Consider the following 9,172-nt stretch of genomic DNA (forward strand, 5'->3'; position numbering starts at 1 on the left):
AACTGAGTGAAGGGTATGGGGAATTCTGTACACTATTTTTGCAACTGTTCTGTTAGTCTACATTTATTTCAAAATAAACAGGTTTTAAAAAATGAATTTCACCCACTCATTAAGATAGGACTTTTGGGGGCAATCATTTCTCTATTTTGGGGGGGAGAGTAAATTTTTTTAGATATGTGAAAGCAACAAAACAGTATTTATTTACTTGAGTATATATTCATTAATTCTTTGGTATTCATTCATTCATCCATCTATCCATCCTTTCATTCACTTAAGGGTATTCCAATATTCAGTTTTCCCCAAATTACTTAGGTTTTGCAACATGTAAATATTTTTAATTGATACTTTAATATAATATGTAACACAGTTTCTCATGTTAGATTCTTATATGCTTAAATTTTAAATATAGTATAAAATACATTTTCTCCTTTCAATAAGGACTACCTGGAAATATCACATTAACATTAGTTTGTTAAAGTCTAATTCTTGTCTTGACTGCTATTTGTGACTAATTTATTTTTAATAACCTACCAACCTTTATCAGTTATTATTGTTTTGTCATCATTTACTTTTCTTATTTTTCTTAAAATGCTCAGCAAATACAAATGAAACCTGAGGAACAATAGAGCAATCTAAAAGTAGTACTTTGCTCTTCTGTTTGTTTAGTTGCAGCCATTTCCAAAATGTTCGTAATGTGAGCTCAAAATCTACAATGAGACTATTAAAAGAAAAAAAAAACCCTACTACTATTTATCCTCTAAGCAAACAAAAACAGATCTAATGCAAACATAGTTTCTTCTTTTCATTCCAATCATTGCAAATGATTCCAATCTTCAAAAAGCTTTCAGTCACTAATCTATCAGGCATGAAGTGTGTTTAAACACCAAAATAAATGAATATATGAAAACGTTTCTTTGGGAATACAGAACCAACTGTTTATGTTATGTATTTTGAGTCGATTTAAGAGTTGATTTCTGACTTGTTATATACATTCCCAAGGGCTGTAAGGCTACCCATCACTCTTCTTGACAAAGCAGTAAGAAATCTGACAGTTGTCAGAAAAGATTTCAGTGAGTGTCCTAAAAATAAAAGGAAAGAGTATACTCTTGATCTTCATTCAAGTGATCTCAGCTCTAGAAAGTGCCAGAAGAATGAATAGAAGTGATAGTTTCATTTTGAAATATACTGCTAATTGATATTAAAATTATAATAATTAAGTCTCTGGAGTAAACTTGAACCAAAACTGTAAAGTAAATGACTTCAACTTGGAGATTGTTGGGTTTTTTTGTCTTTAAAGATTTTATTTATTTATTTGAGAGAAAGCGAGAGCAAGAAAGTGAGAGAGAGAGAGAGAGAGCAAGCACACACAGAAGGAGAGGGAGAGGGAGAAGCAGGCTCCCCACTGAGCAGGGAGCCCCATGCAGGGCTGGATCGCAGGACTCTGGGATCGTGACCTGAGCAGGAAGCAGATGCTTAACTGATTGAGCCACCCAGGTACCCCTAAAGTTGGGAATCTTAAAGGAGATTATTGTACATTGTTTTTTCATTCTACTGTGATTTCTAACTCTGCAAACTTTGTACCTACTAGTGCAACCCAACAACTCTATTCCTCATGTATACCTTTGTGTGGAGACTGGACTTGTCCACTAGTCCTTCTTTCCTTTTCTTCCTCTCCTCCTTCCTTCTGAAAAATGTCTATGAAATGCTGATGACACACTAGGCTCTAGGCTAAGAGAACATTGTGTATAAAATAGTCACAGCTCTTAATCACACACAAAATGTGTGGCTTATTATCTAGCAGATAAAAAAGACAATAAACAAATAAGTGTACAGACATCTCTTGTATTCTATGATGCATCTCCTTAGCTTGCCTCTGATATTAGCCTGTTAATGTAAGTTGTGGAACACAGCTCTGGTGAGACCTGACTTACCTGGTGCCAACACTGCCAATTCCTACACTTAGCATCTTGCCACATTTCTTCCTCAGTGCCTTCTGCAATACCACTATAATTATATTGGCCTCTGAGCACATGCTGTTAAAAAGGTTGGGGTGGGGGGTGCCTGGGTGGCTCAGTCATTAAGTGTCTGCCTTCAGCTCAGGTCATGATCCCAGGGTCCTGAGATCGAGCCCCACATCGGGCTCCCTGCTTGGTGGGAAGCCTGCTTCTCCCTCTCCCACTCCCCCTGCTTGTGTTCCCTCTCTTGTTGTCTCTCTCTCTGTCAAATAAATAAGTAAAATCTTAAAAAAAAAAAAAAAAAGAGTTTGGGGTGGGTGGTTGAAGCCCCTGTAAGCAATCCTCTCCTGCTGGAAGAAAGCAGCTAATAGAGAAAGGCTTTAGCCTTTCTCTGTTAGGAAGTCAATTCTAGCAGGCATTTTGAATAATTATCAAGGGCTGCTAGTAGAACTGAGCATCTATAGTTTACTAATGTGAAATATATAATGCATCCTGATACAGAATTTTCTTTATCCCATGAATTGCTCACTTTATTCTATTATATCATTAGTTTTTGATGACTAATCAATAAAAGGGTGTTACAACAGAGAAACATTTGTGGATTTTTCTGGGGGTGGGGAGGCTCGTGAGGAGTTAATTCTGTGGGCCTGAAATTGACCTGAGCAGCTTTTCTGCACAGGGCACAGGCAGGTGCTTAAATTATGAAATGCACTGGTTATTACAATGGGCCCTGTATTGAATTTTGGGATGGTTTGTTTAAGCTTGGCAGTAGTGATTATTAATAGCAGTTAGGTTGATAATTTTATACTTTCTGAGAATCCTGGAGGACTCTGCTATGGCACTTTTTACATAGCAAGAAATGTGCCTACATTGCTAGAAAGGTATAAGAAGTGCCAGCTAAGACTCTATTTCGAGCTTCCTGGTTCTACTGTTGTTATAAGACCACCTTGTGGTTTCTGATCAGACCAGAGAGAGAAAGCATGACAATTACGGTTCTTATAAAGCAAGAAAAATGAAAACTTGCATCTGTGATAAAATCATTTGTCAAGATGCATATTCTTAATGCTGTTTCTATCTTTTATCTTTTTCCTAAAATAAACCATAGGTTAATGAGCATTGACATTTTGGGTCCTATCAATCTTCTAACACTAAAACCCTGTCTAACTCCCAATGTTTTGCAGAGGAAATCATATTAATCAGTGAGGAAGCTACATTATTTTTGTTGTTATTGCCATTAAGAACAAAGTATTCAATGTCATGTTGGTTTAACATTGAAGAAGGTATAGTGTAACTTTACATATTAACAGATTTAAGGAGACAAATCTTGTGATTGTCTCAATAGAAAAGTCATTTGAGGGGCGCCCAGGTGGCTCAGTCAGTTAAGCGGCTGCCTTTGGCTCAGGTCATGATCCCAGGGTCCTGGGATCAAGTCCCACATCGGGGTCCCCGCTCAGCAAGAACCTGCTTCTCCCTCTCCCTCTGCCTGCCACTCTGCCTACTTGTGCTCTCACTCTGTCTCTCTGTCAAATAAATAAATAAAATCGTGAAAAAAAGAAAAAGAAAAGGGCATTTGACAGAATTCAGTATTCATTCCTGAGAAAAGCTTTCAGCAAACTAGGAACTGAAAGAAACTTTCTCAACCCTAATAAGGGTCATTTATGTAAAACCTACAGCTGATATAATACTTAATATTGAAAAGCCATTATCAGGAATAAGACAATGATGTCCACGTTTACTACTTTTATATTCAACACTGTAGGGCCATAAGGTAGTGCAACATAGCTAGTGCAATAAGACAAGGGAAAACAGCATCCAGATTGGTAATAGAGACATGAAATTCATGTTTAACATGGAATGTTGACACGATTGACTATGTAGAAAATGTAATGGAAACTAAAATAACATGCTAGAATTATTGAGTAAGGTTTTAGAAGACAAATAACTGGAAAAATATATTTCTCTATACTATCAGTGAACAACCAGCATTGAAGCAATACAAACATCAAAATTAAATATAATTAGCAATAAATCTGACAAAAATGTTACATTTGTACACTAAAAATGGGAAAACATTGTTGAAAGTCACTAAAGATCTCAGTAAAAGGAGAAATATACTTTGAGGTTGACTATCAATATATTTAAGATGTAAAATTTCTCAAACTGTAGACATAATGCATTCCCAATCAAATATCAAACAGGTTTTTTTTCCTAGAATTAACAAGGTGATTATAAAAGTCAAATAGAAATGCAAAGAACTGGATTAACCAAAGGTCTAAAAACACAACCTACTCTCAAGACTCATTATAACTCTAGAATTATCAAGAAAGTATGGAATTGGAGTCAAGGCAAATGAAGACTTGCAGAATAAAATAGAGAGTGCAGGATTAAACTTACATGTACATTGACAACTGATTTTACAAATGTGCAAAGTATACTCAAGGGAGAATGAATAGTCTTTTTGACAGATGTTACTGAGATTATGATATATTTTAAAAAAAAACCTTTGATAAATGTTTTATGCCACATGCAAAAATTAATTCAGATTGGATCATATATAAAAAGTGAAATCCTAAAATTATGGAATTTTCTGAAGAAATCTTAAGAGAAAATCTTTGTGACACTGGGTTAGGCAAATATTTCTTAGATATAACAACAAAAGCATATTCCATAGAAGAGAATTTGATACATTGGACTTTGTGAAAAGTAAAAGCTTCTGCTTTTCACAAGTCACTGTTAAGAAAGCAGAAACACTACAGACTCGGAGGATATTTTTTGCAAATCCTGTATCTGATGAAAGATCTACAAAGAGCCCTCAAAAGTCAATAATAAGGAAAAAAAATTAAAAACACTTAAATAGCTACTTCAAAGAAGGTAGAGATTTCCAGTAAATATATGAAAAGATGTTCAAAATCATTGATTAGTAAGGAAGCACAAAGCAAAACCATGATGTCACTAGATCCCTATTGTAATGGCTCAATTTAAAAAAAGAAAGAAAAAGAAAAAAGAATTGACCATATCAAGTGTGGCAAGGATATGGAGGATCTGAGAGACTTACACGCTCTTGGTGAAAATGTAAAATGGCTCTTCTGCACTTGCACTGGTGGTGGTGGCAGCAGGTGCACCCTCTGGGTGAAGAATATTGCCTGTGAGTTGGTGGACTGGTACCTGTCCGGAAATGCTTTGCCAGCAACCACATCATGGTCACCAAGGATCATGCGTCCGTCTAGATGAATGTGGCTGAGGTTGACAAGATGACAGGCAGTTTCAATAACCAGGTTAAAACCACAGCTACCTGGGCGCCATTTGCAGGAGAGAGGAGTCAAATGACCCCATCCTCTGACTAGCAAAGGCCATGGGCAGCATTTCAAAGAACTTCTGACTGGAGAGGATCATGGATGTGGAATATTTGTCACAAATAAATAGCAGCTCCTCCCCCCAAAAAAAGAAAGAAAATGTAAATGGCACATCCACTTCGGAAAACTCTTTGCTTGTTTTTGTGTTTACTATCGAAAACAGCCATTCCACTCCTAGGTATTTTTCCAAGAGAAAAGCTTATTTATCTGTGGATATAAAGACTAGTACAGAAATGTTCTTAGCATCTTTATTTGTAATAGTCATAAATAAGGAACGATCTATTAACAGGTAAGTAGATAAAAAAAGTATAGTGTAGTCATACAACAGAATGCTACTCAGCAATAAAAACATAAATATGATACATGTGTTACTTCTTTATTATGCTGAATGAAAGAAACCAGGCATAGAAGAGGATATACTTGGGGCACTAGGGTGGCTCAGTGGGTTAAGCATCTGCCTTCCACTTGGGTCATGATCTCAGGGTCTTGGGATTGAGACCAGCTTTGGGCTCCCTGCTCAGCTGGGAGTCTGCTTTTCTCTCTCCCTCTGCTCTTCCCTGTCCCACTTATGTTCCCTCCCTCTCAAATAAATAAATAAAATCTTTAAAAAAAAGAATAGTATATATTTAACTTGATTTATATAAAACTAAAACTAAAAAATGCAAAGTAATATATTGTGACATATTTTACATTTCATATACTGTTATCATTTTGTTTTAGAAAGTTAACTATATTTTAAAGTTATTAAAATAAGTAAAAATAGATCTTTAACTTTAACTTCATTTTTAGCATTATAAGAGCTCCGCATATGTGTCTAAATCCAAATTTTATCTGTATTATCATCCTTTTTTCCATAAAACTTCTTTAACATTTATTTTAGTAGAAGTGTACAGGTAATATATTCTCTCAGCTTTCATTTGTTTAAAAAATCTGATTTCACCTTCAGTTCTGAAAGATATTCACTTTGGGTATAATATTCTAAGTTGAATTTTCCTTTTCATTTCATTACTTAAAGGATGACTCTCCAATGTCCTTTAGCTTACACTGTCTCTATTGGTGAATCTTAGGTATTTTATAATTTTATGCTTCTGTAAATAATGTGCTTTTTTTTCAATGATTGACTTTAAAATTTCTTTGGTTTTCAAAAGTTTGTCTTTGCTGTATCTGGAGGTATCATTTGAATTTGTGTGTTAGTGTATGTGTGTCTATGTTGGTTTTTAACCTATTTTAGATTCACTATCTTTCTAGGATATATTGTTTAACATTTTTAATTTTTTTCTGGAAAATTTCTTGACATTTTCTTTAAAAATTTATTCTATTCCTTTCTTTCTGGTATCCCAATTACATTTTAAACAGTATGTTTTCCTTAGCGATTTGTTATGTTAACTGCCTTGTCTCTTGAAAAGTTGTTGTTGTTGTTGTTGTTTTGTTTGCTTTCTTCTCTTCCTCCTTCTCTTGGTGTTGTGTACTTTTTCACTGAAAACCTTTTCATTCTAGAAAACCTATGTAGCACACATATATGGAGCACTAAATCAATCAAGTACACCTGACTTGTGTTTAGGTTTTCTAATTACTCTGGTTGCTTTCAGGACTACTGTTTCTCTTAATCATTCCTTGTATGTGGGGGAAATAAGAGGCTATTTCACAGCCCTAGTTAGAGAGCTAAGACTGGCTGTCTAAAACTGAATCTACATAATTTCATGAAATATTTGGCCAATATTATTCTCCATTTCACACAGAACAAATTCCTACTTAAGAGAATAATCTTTGGTCAAAGTCTCTTCTGAAATCCTAAATCATAATGATGCCTACATTTGTTGGCTAGTAGACTGAATCACAGGGGATGGACTTATCTATATACATTGGATATAACAGCTAGGTGTTAAATTTTTATTTGGCAAATGACATTTGTTAAAAAACACTAAGGGAATACTTTGGCAAGTGGAACTATGAAAATATGGTGAAGTGAAAATAATGTACTAACTCTTTAACATGGAATACAATGTGGGCCACCTAGGTGGCTCAATCAGTTAAGCATCCAACTCTTGATTTCCGCTCAGGTCATCATCTCAGGGTTGTGATACTGAGCCCTGCATCGGGCTCTGCACTCAGTGGGGGAGTCGGTTTAGAAGAGTCTCTCTCGGGGCGTCTGGGTGGCTCAGTTGGTTAAGCGACTGCCTTCGGCTCGGGTCATGATTCTGGAGTCCCCAGATCGAGTCCCGCATCGGGCTCCCTGCTCGGCAGGGAGTCTGCCTCTCCCTCTGACCCTCTTCCCTCTCGTGCTCTCTATCTCTCATTCTCTCTCTCTCTCAAATAAATAAATAAATAATCTAGAAGAGTCTCTCTCTCCCTCTCCCTCTGCCCTTCCCCCCACCTCTCTCTCTCTCTCAAATAAAAAAACCCAAATCACCAAAGCAACCTTGATAAAGAAGAGCAAAGTTGGAGACATCATACTTCTAGAGTTCAAGGTTATATTATAAAGCTTTAGTAATCAAAACAGTATGGTACCAGTACAAAAACTGATAAATAGTTCAAGGGAACAGAATAGAAAACCCAGAAATGAACCCACAATGATGTGGTCAATTAATCTTTGACAAAGCAAGAAAAAATATCCAAGGGGAAAAAGACTGTTTCTTTACCAAATGGTATTGGGAAAACTGGACAGCTACATGCAAAAGAACGGAACTGGACCACTTTCTTGCACCATACACACAAATAAATTCAAAATGAATTTGATAAATATAAGACCTGAATCCATAAAAGTTCTAGAAGAGAACACAGGCAGTAACTTCTTTGACGCATACTGTAGCAACTTCTTCCAGTTATGTCTCCTGAGGCAAGGCAAACAAAAGCAAAAACAAAAACCTATTGGGACTACATCAAAATAAAAAGCTTCTGTACAGTGAATGAAACAACAAACTAAAGGCAACTTATGAAATGGGAGAAAATATTTGCAGATGACGTATCTGATAAAGGGTTAGTATCCAAAATATATAAAGCACTTATAAAACTCAACACCAAAAAAGGGAATAATCCAATTAAAAATTGGAGAAGACACGAACAGATATTTTTCCAAAGAAGACATCTAGATGGTCAAGAGACACATGAAAAGATGCCTAACATCACTTATCATCAAGGAAATGCAAATCAAATCTACAGTGAGATATCACCTCACACCTGTCAGAATGGCTAAAATTAACAAACAATAGGTGTTGGTGAGGATGTGGAGAAAGGAGAAACCTCTTGCAGTGTTGGTGGGAATGCCAACTGGTGTAGTGACTCTGGAAAACACTATGGAATTTCCTCAAAAAGTTAAAAATAGAACTACCCCATGATCCAGTAATTGTACTACTAGGTTTTGACCCAAAGAATACAAAGATACTAATTCAAAAGGATACATGCACCTGAAATTTATAAGAGCATTATCTACAATAGGCAAATTATGGAAATAGCCCAAGTGTCCATCAACTGATGAATGGATATGGAAGAAGTTGTGTGTGTATACATATACAATGGTATACTAATTAGCCATTAAAAAGAATGAAATTTTGCCATTTGCAAGGATATGGATGGAGCTAGAGGGTACTATGCTAAGTGAAATAAGTCAAATACCATAGGATTTCACTCATATGTGGAATTTAAGAAACAAAACAAATGAGCAAATGGGAAAAAAAAGAGAGGGGCAAGCTAAGAAACAGAGTCTTAACTATAGAGAACAAACTGATGGTTACAAGACGGAGGTGAGTAGGGAGTGGGTGAAAGAGGTGATGGAGATTAAGGAGCACACTTGTTGTGATGAGCACCAGGTGATGTATGGAGGTGATAAATCACTATATTGTATACCTGAAAGTAATATTACACTAG

At 35.8% G+C, this 9,172-nt stretch overlaps 1 pseudogene; it reads left to right on the top strand.

The window, feature by feature from the left end:
- Window positions 1-4,988: 4,988 nt before the first annotated feature.
- LOC114220077 (small ribosomal subunit protein eS21 pseudogene) lies at window positions 4,989-5,334 on the top strand (annotated as a pseudogene).
- The last annotated feature ends 3,838 nt before the right edge of the window (window positions 5,335-9,172 follow it).

Source organism: Eumetopias jubatus, unplaced genomic scaffold (assembly GCF_037043125.1).
Source record: "Eumetopias jubatus isolate StellerSeaLion01/CBP00866 unplaced genomic scaffold, mEumJub1_p1.0 scaffold_14, whole genome shotgun sequence".
In the NCBI taxonomy this organism is placed as follows: Eukaryota; Metazoa; Chordata; class Mammalia; order Carnivora; family Otariidae; genus Eumetopias; species Eumetopias jubatus.